This window comes from Dendropsophus ebraccatus, chromosome 2 (genome assembly GCF_027789765.1).
Source record: "Dendropsophus ebraccatus isolate aDenEbr1 chromosome 2, aDenEbr1.pat, whole genome shotgun sequence".
Lineage (NCBI taxonomy): Eukaryota > Metazoa > Chordata > Amphibia > Anura > Hylidae > Dendropsophus > Dendropsophus ebraccatus.
The window spans coordinates 183,044,404-183,056,901 of NC_091455.1; positions in this window are offsets into that span (position 1 = coordinate 183,044,404).

A 12,498-nucleotide genomic window follows, 5' to 3' on the forward strand; every position below is an offset into this window, starting at 1 on the left:
GGACCATCTATAAGGGGGGGACTGTCTATAAGGGGGGGAGAGGGGGACCATCTATAAGGGGGGGAGAGGGGGACCATCTATAAGGGAGGGGGGGGAAGGGGACCATCTATAAGGGAGGGGGGAAAGAGGGGGACGATCTATAAGGGAGGGGGGAAAGAGGGGGACCATCTATAAGGGGGGGGGACCATCTATAAGGGAGGGGGAGAGGAAAGAGGGGGACCATCTATAGGGGGGGGAAGGGGACCATCTATAAGGGAGGGGGGAAAGAGGGGGACCATCTATAAGGGGGGGAAAGAGGGGGACCGTCTATAAGGGGGGGGAAGAGGGGGACCATCTATAAGGGAGGGGGGAGAGGGGGACCATGTATAAGGGGGGGAGGGGGACCATCTATAAGGGAGAGGGGACCATCTATAAGGGAGGGGGAGAGGGGGACCATCTATAAGGGGGGAAGAGGGGGACCATCTATAAAGGGGGGGGAGAGGGGGACCATCTATAAGGGGGGGAGAGGGGGACCATCTATAAGGGAGAGGGCAGAGGGGGACCATCTATAAGGGGGAGGAGAGGGGGACCATCTATAAGGGAGGGGGAGAGGGGGACCATCTATAAGGGAGGGGGAGAGGGGGACCATCTATAAGGGAGGGGGAGAGGGGGACCATCTATAAGGGGGGGGGAGAGGGGGACCATGTATAAGGGGGGGAGGGGGACCATCTATAAGGGGGGGAGAGGGGGACCATCTATAAGGGAGGGGGGAGAGGGGGGACCATCTATAAGGGGGGGAGAGGGGGACCATCTATAAGGGAGGGGGGAGAGGGGGACCATCTATAAGGGAGAGGGGACCATCTATAAGGGGGGGAAGAGGGGGACCATCTCCTAAAAGATCAGCACCCTCCTCTCCTGACATCCTCTGTGCTGCTGTGACCTCTCCTAAAAGATCAGCACCCTCCTCTCCTGACATCCTCTGTGCTGCTGGGACTTCTCCTATAGGATTAGCACCCTCCTCTCCTGACATCCTCTGTGCTGCTGGGACCTCTCCTATAGGATTAGCACCCTCCTCTCCTGACATCCTCTGTGCTGCTGGGACCTCTCCTATAGGATTAGCCCCCTCCTCTCCTGACATCCTCTGTGCTGCTGGGACCTCTCCTATAGGATTAGCCCCCTCCTCTCCTGACATCCTCTGTGCAGCAAGGGACCAAACATTATGTTTATTGGGGACAGCAGTGGGGGGGGGGGGGCAGTAGTGGATTATAATGTGGGCGGATTGACGGGGGGGGGGGGGGGGGGAAGCGTCATTCTATAGTTCGCCTCGGGCAGCAGAGAGGCTAGAATCACCCCTGACTACATGTCTGCCCCGAAGAGCTTACAATCTAATGTACACTACAATACCCCACTCCTAAGAGCTTGCATTGCAATGTACGGTACAGATGTCGCCAGTGTTAACATGAACACCACAAAGCATTTCATGGTAACACAAGCTACATGTGTAGAGGCCCTGCTCCCCGCAGGAGCTTACAATCTAATATACAACCTACCACACAGCAGACATACAACAGAGAGGGGTCTGTCTGCATAAGAACAGCCATTTTAAAAGGGTTTTCCAGGGAATGATGGCCAATGCTGTGCATAGACTTTAACTCAACTTTCCTTGGAAAACCCCTTTAAGGCCAGGTTCACACATGAGCCCAGATGGGGTGTTTACTAAAATATATTTAGCTCCATGTGTGAACGAGGCCTCAGCGATGAGCTCCCTACCTGGCCGTGTCTTCTTCAAGCTGCCAACCTGTAAATAACAGTAGAAGTCTCAGCTACAGCTGTATACTCCGCACCATGTGTGACATCATGAGCCTTGTCTTTGTGATGTCATCATAACTGCTGCTGTTGTTTATGTTTCCGCTTACAATCAGTGATAAGTGCTCAGCTGTGATTGGTTGCTATGTGAGCGGTGATTGGTTGCTATAGGCAACAAAGGACGGTTCTACCGTAAGACCGTGCAATAAATCTGCCCCTAAGTGATTGATTCCATCCAAAGGAAACAACTTCACCGTGGTTGTCTTCATAAACTTTTATTGCTTCATATAAAAAAAACGGACACAGTGCGGACATAGGGGGAGATTTATCAAACATGGTATAAAGTGAAACTGGCTCAGTTGCCCCTAGCAACCAATGAGATTCTGCCTTTCATTTTCCAAAGAGTCTGTGAGGAATGAAAGGTGGAATCTGATTGGTTGCTAGGGGCAACTGAGCCAGTTCCACTTTACACCGTATTTGGTAAATCCCCCCCATAGTGGGAACAGACCCAAGACAGAGTGGTGACAGACTGTCTGACATGCACAGAGCTTTCACACACCTGCCCTTTCATCCACGTCAACGCGCTATTCAAATAACTAACAAAGCGGTGACGTGCTACACATGTGAAACATAATAAAGGGGTTATCCAGCGCTTCAAAAACATGGCCACTTTTCCCCCACTCTTGTCCTCAGTTCAGGTGCGGTTTGCAATTAGGCTCCATTCACTTCATTGGAATTGAGTTTCAAATCCTGCACCCAAACTGGAGACAAGAGTGGTGCAAAAGCGGCCATGTTTTTGTAGTGCTGGATTACCCCTTTTAGAATGATTACACACATAAAATATATACAATTAAAAACCAAGTTGTACAACAGGTAAGTATATATTATTATAGGAGGAAGCTATGATCAACCCTATCATTCAGGCCCCCAGGACACTCAGCTTCCATACGGATTATTCATAGTAGCTCGGCTTTCGGCAGAGCCCTGTGTCTATCTTGCCCTTTCAATGGCAGCATATCTAAGAACTGAGGCATCACCTCTGTGACTATCCCTAAGATGCTCAATAAATCGGGATACTCCTATTCCCGTCTTGATAGAATAGACATGTTACCTAAAACGGGTACATAGGGATCTCTTGGTCTTCCCTATGTAAAAGCGACCATAGCAAGTCTTACAAAATAACAAAGTCTTTGATACTTACATTAAAGGGGTTATCCAGCGCTACAAAAACATGGCCACTTTTCCCCTACTGTTGTCTCCAGTTTGGTTGGGGTTTTGAAACTCAGTTCCATTGAAGTAAATGGAGCTTAATTGCAAAAGACACCTAAAACTGGAGACAACAGTAGGGGGAAAAGTGGGCATGTTTTTGTAGCGCTGGATAACCCCTTTAACACCATTAAGTGTCAGAGACAAGCATTTAAACAAGTCCCTGCACCAACTACACGATCCACATTGATAGTTTCTCTTCAGATCATTACCATAGCCATATTTTACTTTTTTTTGCTTTTGGAAGTGAACTTACTACGGACTAGTATATCTCTCAAACTGTTACTATGCTTGAAAGTAACAAAAGGAAGGGCGTAACTAGAAATGGCTGGGCCCCATAGCAAATTTTTGATTGGGTCCCCCCCCCCTCATCTGACCGACCACTACACCATCAACACACCCAGCTCTACACAGGTTCTGTACTCCATCTAAATTACAGTGCAGATATATTTAGTGACTCACAGGGGACGTCTTCTCTGATCAGAGTTCTTTCTTTTCATTTTCTTCTCCACCATCCCTGGGCCCATTATGAGAACTTCTCCGAGCCACGAATCCACAGAATCTGCCAGACAGACATATTAGGCTCCTCACTCTGTCACCATACTCATCTCTCTACAAACTGCACATCTGTATTGGCCCCTTTAAGCCCTCTTTCAGTGGTCAGCCCTGGCTCTTTGTAGTGTGTGTGTGTGTTTATATATATATATGTATATATATATATATATATATATATATATATATATATATATATATATATATATTATATGGCCCCCTCTGTGTATTCCCCTTATAGATGACCCCTCTGTGTAGTCCACTATAGTAGATGCCCCCCTCTGGGCCGGCCCTATTGAATACCCCCCCCCCCCCCAGTGTAGTTCCCCTTATAGATGGCCCCTCTGTGTAGTTTCCCTTTTAGATGCCTCCTCTGTGTTGTCCTCCTTATAGTTTGCCCCCTTAAAGATGACCCCCATGTTGTCCCCCTTAGAAAAGGCCCCCCCTTGTGTTATCTATCCCCCCCATAAAGATAGCCCCCTTGTGTTGCCCATCCCCCATATAGATATCCCCCAGTGTTGTCCATCCCTCTATAAGTAGCCCCCCAGTGTTGTTCATCCCCCTTTAGGTAGCCCCCAGTGTTGTCCATCCCCCTTTACGTAGCCCCCAGTTTTGTGCATCCCCCTATAGGTAACCCCCAGTTTTGTGCATCCCCCTATAGGCAGCCCCAGTGTTGTCCATCCCCCTATAGGCAGCCCCAGTGTTGTGCATTCCTCTATAGGTAGCCCCCAGTTTTGTGCTTCCCCTATGGGTAGCCCCCAGTTTTGTGCATCCCCCTATAGGCAGCCCCCAGTCTTGTGCATCCCCTTATAGGTAGCCCCCAGTGTTGTCCATCCCCCTATAGATAGCCCCCAGTTTTGTGCATCCCCCTATAGGTAGCCCCCAGTTTTGTCCATCCCCTATAGGCAGCCCCAGTTTTGTGAATCCCCCTATAGGCAGCCCCCAGTCTTGTGCATCCCTAGCCTCATATAGCCCCCAGTGCTGTTCCTCCCCCATATAGCCCCCAGTGTTGTTCCTCCCCCATATAGCCCCAGTGTTTTTCCTCCCCCATATAGCCCCCAGTGTTGTTCATCCCCTATATTACTCCCAGTGTTGTTCCTCCCTCATCTAGACCCTAGTGTTATACCTCCCCCATATCACCCCCAGTGTTGTTCCTCCCCCATATAGCCCCCAGTGCTATACTTCCCCCATATAGCAGTGTTGTCCCCCCCTATATCGCCCCCAGTGTTGTTCTTCCCCCATATAGCCCCTAGTTTTGTTGTTCCTCCCCCATATAGCCCCGATGTCCCCTCTGATAAAAAGAAAAAAACAAAACAGAACTCACCTAACCACACGCTACCCCGACGGTCGCTGGTCTCTTCTGGATGAGCAGCTCCCTGTTCGAGTCCCATGCAGCGCCATCACTGAGCTCAGTGTGCGCGGCGGCTGGGGCTTCCGCTACAGGGAGTAACGCGCTCTCTGTACCGGAAGTCCCAGCCGCCGCGCACACTGAGCTCAGTGATGGCGCTGCATGGGACTCGAACAGGGAGCTGCTCATCGGGCGGGGGCCGGGCCAACACTCTTGTGATCGCAAGCAAAACGCTGCTTGCGATCACAAGAGTGATTGACAGGGTGGGAAGCCTATGGCTTCTTGCACTGTCAATCAAAACACTGAATACCCGGGATGCCACTGGGTACTGCAGGCGGTCAGCTCCGGGGGCCAAGGCCTCGGGCCCCAGGATGCTAGGGGCCCCGTAGCCGCCGCTCCGGCGGTAGTTCCGCCAGTGAACAAAAGGCTTACGTTCTGCCCATTCTCCCAAACCGGCCTCCCCCTCCAATGTACCAATGTTTAGCAATGACACTACAAATACGGGGGGACTCAGGAGCATCACTGATTGGTCCTCAGTGACAGCTCTGAGCCCAGCCGGGATCCCTTCAGCCTGCAGCACTACGTAAATTTGTGATTACTACGGAACTTGCGTAGTGTGAACATAGCCTTAATCTGTACATGAGTATATTCATATGTAAAACCCTTCAAAATATTCCTTATATTATTATTATTATTATTATTAATAATAATAATAATCTAAATCCTGTTCATTGTACCTATTCTGAAGCCGAGAGACAGCGTTTGCTCTGATCATGGTCAATATAGTAAAAAGAAATGCAGACAAAAACGAAGCAACACCAAAATAAATTCAAATTCTTTATTTTTTTTAAATATGCAACATTGTAATGAAATATTACCGGCCCTTTAATGAATAGCTGATCCGGTGACTCTCAGGTCAGGTCTGGTGGAGACCACAGAACGTGCCGCAGATCATTCCCTCCTCTATTATCCTGGTCTGAGAGTCACCGGACCAAAGATCCAGAGGAAGGCGAAGAAACCCCCCGGAGACTTCTACCTCAGGGGGGAAAAAAATTCCTTCCTGACCCCACAAGTGGCGATCGGATCTGATCTCCCTGGATCACGACTAGCCTGCTGCATATTGCTGTATAGAGTATATAGGATCAGGACCCTGTAAGGAAAGAAAGACAGAGACAGTAATGCTGCACAGTATGTTGTCCCTATAGAAATAATAATAATTATTATTATTACATATATATCCATCACATATACAATACATATACATATACAATGTCCTGCTCCTAGGAGCTTACAATCTATATGGATCGGGAGACCTGCCCTTAAGAGCTTACAGGCTTATATATAATACATGACTACATGTCTGCCCCGAAGAGCTTACAATCTAATGTACACTACAATACCCCACTCCTAAGAGCTTGCATTGCAATGTACGGTACAGATGTCGCCAGTGTTAACATGAACACCACAAAGCATTTCATGGTAACACAAGCTACATGTGTAGAGGCCCTGCTCCCCGCAGGAGCTTACAATCTAATATACAACCTACCACACAGCAGACATACAACAGAGAGGGGGCTGTCTGCATAAGAACAGCCATTTTAAAAGGGTTTTCCAGGGAATGATGGCCAATGCTGTGCATAGACTTTAACTCAACTTTCCTTGGAAAACCCCTTTAAGGCCAGGTTCACACATGAGCCCAGATGGGGTGTTTACTAAAATATATTTAGCTCCATGTGTGAACGAGGCCTCAGCGATGAGCTCCCTACCTGGCCGTGTCTTCTTCAAGCTGCCAACCTGTAAATAACAGCAGAAGTCTCAGCTACAGCTGTATACTCCGCACCATGTGTGACATCATGAGCCTTGTCTTTGTGATGTCATCATAACTGCTGCTGTTGTTTATGTATCCACTTACAATCAGTGATAAGTGCTCAGCTGTGATTGGTTGCTATGTGAGCGGTGATTGGTTGCTATAGGCAACAAAGGACGGTTCTACCGTAAGACCGTGCAATAAATCTGCCCCTAAGTGATTGATTCCATCCAAAGGAAACAACTTCACCGTGGTTGTCTTCATAAACTTTTATTGCTTCATATAAAAAAAACGGACACAGTGCGGACATAGGGGGAGATTTATCAAACATGGTATAAAGTGAAACTGGCTCAGTTGCCCCTAGCAACCAATGAGATTCTGCCTTTCATTTTCCAAAGAGTCTGTGAGGAATGAAAGGTGGAATCTGATTGGTTGCTAGGGGCAACTGAGCCAGTTCCACTTTACACCGTATTTGGTAAATCCCCCCCATAGTGGGAACAGACCCAAGACAGAGTGGTGACAGACTGTCTGACATGCACAGAGCTTTCACGCACCTGCCCTTTCATCCACGTCAACGTGCTATTCAAATAACTAACAAAGCGGTGACGTGCTACACATGTGAAACATAATAAAGGGGTTATCCAGCGCTTCAAAAACATGGCCACTTTTCCCCCACTCTTGTCCTCAGTTCAGGTGCGGTTTGCAATTAGGCTCCATTCACTTCATGGGAATTGAGTTTCAAATCCTGCACCCAAACTGGAGACAAGAGTGGTGCAAAAGCGGCCATGTTTTTGTAGTGCTGGATTACCCCTTTTAGAATGATTACACACATAAAATATATACAATTAAAAACCAAGTTGTACAACAGGTAAGTATATATTATTATAGGAGGAAGCTATGATCAACCCTATCATTCAGGCCCCCAGGACACTCAGCTTCCATACGGATTATTCATAGTAGCTCGGCTTTTGGCAGAGCCCTGTGTCTATCTTGCCCTTTCAATGGCAGCATATCTAAGAACTGAGGCATCACCTCTGTGACTATCCCTAAGATGCTCAATAAATCCAGATGCTCCTATTCCCGTCTTGATAGAATAGACATGTTACCTAAAACGGGTACATAGGGATCTCTTGGTCTTCTCTATGTAAAAGCGACCATAGCAAGTCTTACAAAATAACAAAGTCTTTGATACTTACATTAAAGGGGTTATCCAGCGCTACAAAAACATGGCCACTTTTCCCCTACTGTTGTCTCCAGTTTGGGTGGAGTTTTGAAACTCAGTTCCATTGAAGTAAATGGAGCTTAATTGCAAAACACACCTAAAACTGGAGACAACAGTAGGGGGAAAAGTGGGCATGTTTTTGTAGCGCTGGATAACCCCTTTAACACCATTAAGTGTCAGAGACAAGCATTTAAACAAGTCCCTGCACCAACTACATGATCCACATTGATAGTTTCTCTTCAGATCATTACCATAGCCATATTTTACTTTTTTTTGCTTTTGGAAGTGAACTTACTACGGACTAGTATATCTCTCAAACTGGTACTATGCTTGAAAGTAACAAAGGGAAGGGCGTAACTAGAAATGGCTGGGCCCCATAGCAAACTTTTGATTGGGTCCCCCCCCCCCCCCCCCTCATCTGACCGACCACTACACCATCAACACACCCAGCTCTACACAGGTTCTGTACTCCATCTAAATTACAGTGCAGATATATTTAGTGACTCACAGGGGACGTCTTCTCTGATCAGAGTTCTTTCTTTTCATTTTCTTCTCCACCATCCCTGGGCCCATTATGAGAACTTCTCCGAGCCACGAATCCACAGAATCTGCCAGACAGACATATTAGGCTCCTCACTCTGTCACCATACTCATCTCTCTACAAACTGCAAATCTGTATTGGCCCCTTTAAGCCCTCTTTCAGTGGTCAGCCCTGGCTCTTTGTAGTGTGTGTGTGTTTATATATATATATTTCCTGGACGTCCTACGGCAGCACAACAATGGGTTAAGTCCAGGTTTCCTGGAACAAGTCAGAAGAGACTAATTAGCAGTAATTAAAAAAAAAACACTTAGGTAATTAAGACCGCTATAAGTATGCTGAGAGACCACAGACACATTGAGTTTTTATTCTTCTGCAACAAGAAGAGGAGACTTTAGGACTCTTAGGAGTCAGGTTTACTTTTGTATTTTTATATCTCTATTTAATTTTTTCTTTCAAATTTTTTTTTTCTATGTGTATTTATTTAGGTCCACACCAGTATATGTGTACTATAGTGCGCTTACCCTCCCTTATCCAGCAGCGAGTATCCTGCTAAGGGATGGTTATGCAGAGTTCCATGCAGCGAGTTCCTGTCATAGCTCTGTCATGCCCGCACCGCCCGTCTATCATACCGGCCTGTGTGTGACTTTGGTGCTTGCTTCCGGGGTGAGCGGCGTGCGTTCCACCTGCGTTCCAGCTAGGAAATGGCCAAAGAGGATGTCCGCGTACTTCCGGTTCCGGTTTTGATGTGCATTCCAGAGACCGGATGTGACGGAGTTCCACGTCACCGGAAGTGACGGCGTTTGACGGCGATGCTCGGCGGCGCATGCGCAAGGTATTTAAACGGCGTACGGCGCCCTGGCGTGCGGTAGAACTTGCCGGGCAGCCGAGTTCTTAGACGCCAAGCGTAAGTGGAATATAGGGGCCACCCTATGCACTTTATACATATATATTTTGTACCAGATAGTTATTTCTGTTATCTCTTCCTGCCTAGATGTCTCAGGGGAAGAGAAGCAGAAAGTCTAAGCACAGGTGTTGTAGATCCTGCAGGCAGCCCATGCCAGATGACGCCCAGGATGATACTTGTGATACCTGTCTAGCCCCGCCAGCGACCAATTACTTCCAGACTCAGGCGGAGGAGTTCTTCAAGTGGTTCAAAGATCAATGTGGCAATATTATGGGCTCTCATCCCTCAGCTAAGAAAGCAAGGTCTGACAGATCCCCTTCTCCACCAGCTCTCTCCTCAGCTCCTTCTGATGCTTCATCGGATGATTCTCATGAAGGAAAGTCAGAGGATTATTATCTTCTTCATAAAGAAGACTTAAGTAAGCTGATCAAGGCAGTAAAAACGACTGTGGAATCAGAGAATCCTCCTCCTAAGAGGGCTAAGAAGGAGTCATTATATTATTTCCCCTCAGTGGAGGAGAGAGTATTCCCTAGTCATCCTCTGCTAAAGACTCTGTTTGAAGCAGACTGGAAAAAGCCTGATAAAAGAGTTGATCCTGGTTCCAGATTTAAGAGTGTTTATAAGTTAGATTCCAAGGACTGTGAATCATGGGAATTGCCACCAAGGATTAACTTAGCGGTAGCTAAATTGTCCAAAAACTCAGTTTATCCATCAGATGAATCTACATTATTGAAGGATACAATGGACAAAAGAGCTGACACTCTATCTAAGAAAGCCTATTCATCTGCTTCCTTTTCAGCCAAAGCTTCGCTGGCAGCGGTTCCTGTTGCTCGGGCCCTTCGTACCTGGCTGAGCCTTCTGACCAGGGACCTGGAGGAGGGAACCCCACGGGAGGACATTTTAGCAAAGATCCCGCAGATGAAAAGAGCGTCTGAGTTTTTGTGTGATTACCCTGTGGATATCCTTCGCCTAAGTTCCCGTAGCCTAGCCTTGTCCAATGCTGTGCGAAGGTGCCTCTGGATAAAACAATGGTTAGGCGATATATCATCCAAAGTAAACTTCTGTGGACTACCTTTTCATCCAGAAAGCCTGTTCGGTCCTCAGTTACATCCGATCTTGAAAGACATAAATGAGGACAAGGGTGCTGTATTTCCATCTACAGAAAAGAAGCAGCCAATGAGATCATTCCAACGTAGACGTACTTCACCTAAGTTTAGGAAAAATTACAGGCCGTTTCGTTTTCGCAACCCACGCCAAACCAGAGACTCGGCAACCTATGCGCCCAAGAAGGAGAAGCCGCAGTCCAAGAGATCTGCTGAACAATGACGCCAGGCCTTCAGTTCCGCAGGTGGGGGCAAGGCTGCTGGAATTTTCCTCCATCTGGCAAAGATCCACAGAGGACGCATGGGTGCAAAAAGTCGTTTCTTCAGGCTTTGCCCTCGAGTTCAAGGACTTACCTGTGGACAGATTCATTACCAACTACACAACCGATCCCAATCTTCATCCATTGGTCCATCAGTTTTTGCTAAAAGGTGCTCTGGAAGAAGTCCCAGCCGATCAAAGAGGCAAAGGAGTTTATTCCAAGCTGTTTACCGTTCCCAAGCCAAACAAGCAGTTTCGGCTGGTAATAGATCTAACTTACCTCAACAGACATCTTATCGCCAAGCATTTCAAGATGGAAAGTATAAAATCGGTTGTCGCCTGTCTACAACCAAACGATTATTTTGCTGTAATAGATCTAACAGATGCCTATCTTCATGTCCCAGTAGTTCCAGCTCACAGGAAGTTTCTGCGGGTGGCTGTTCCTCAACATCAAGGTCTGAAGCATTACCAGTTTACATGTCTGCCCTTTGGCCTGTCCTCCGCGCCAAGGGTGTTTACCAAAGTGGCGGTGGTCCTGACAGCAGCCCTTCGCCTCCAGGGAATAACCATCGTACCATATTTAGACGACTGGCTAATCAAAGCAGATTCAGAGACTGCCCTCCGCTCTCATCTTGCCATCACGCTCAAGTTCCTTCAGGATCACGGCTTCATTATAAATTGGAAAAAATCTCAGCTGCTTCCCTCCCAAAGGGTCCAATACCTGGGATTTGTTCTGGACTCTTGCCGAATGACTCTGACTCTTTCCAAGGAGAGAGCTATGAAGCTGAAATCAGAGGTGCAGAATTTAATACAACATCCTCAAACTTCAATCAGACGTGCAATGAGGACTCTAGGTTGCCTGACATCAGCCATAGATGCAGTGAGCTGGGCCCGAGCGCATACGAGAGCTCTTCAGACCAACATTCTGTCTGCTTGGAACAGGACTTCTTTAACATTGGACAGACCACTGTGGATTCCCCGCCAAACAAGACAGGACCTGGCATGGTGGTTACATCCACAGCGTCTGGAAACAGGAGTGTCTCTCCTGCCTCGTCAAAAAGTTACCATCACGACGGATGCGTCTTACTGGGCTTGGGGTGCCCATGTAGAGGACAGGTGGATCCAGCATCCTTGGTCCCCTCAAGAGAGAGAAATGTCCTCGAATTGGAAGGAGCTTCATGCAGTGAGAATGGCCTTAATGCATTTTCTCCCTATCATTCGTCAGAGAGAAGTCCTAGTTCAGACGGACAATATGGCAACGGTATTCTATTTAAGAAAACAAGGAGGAACAAGATCCAACTCCTTGATGTGGGAGTGCAGACTTCTGTTTCAGTAGGCAGAGAAGAATCTCCTAGGTGTGTCAGCAGTACACATAAAAGGTACCCAGAATGTGAAGGCAGTTGTCCTCAGCAGGCGTCGCCTCTTACCGGGCGAGTGGAGCCTGAACCCTCAGGTCTTCAAGCAAGTCACCCAGAGGTTCGGCCTCCCCGAGATGGATGTGATGGCCAACGCCCACAATACGAAACTCAAGAAGTTCTGCTCCTTAGTCCGTCACCACAGCCCCTATGTGCTGGACGGGATGTCTGTCTCGTGGAGAACGACTTTCGTTTACGCCTATCCTCCCATTCCACTGATTCAGAAAGTACTGGTGAAGGTGAAGGAAGAGAAGGCCAAGGCCATCTTGATTCTACCGTTTTGGCCACGCAGAGCC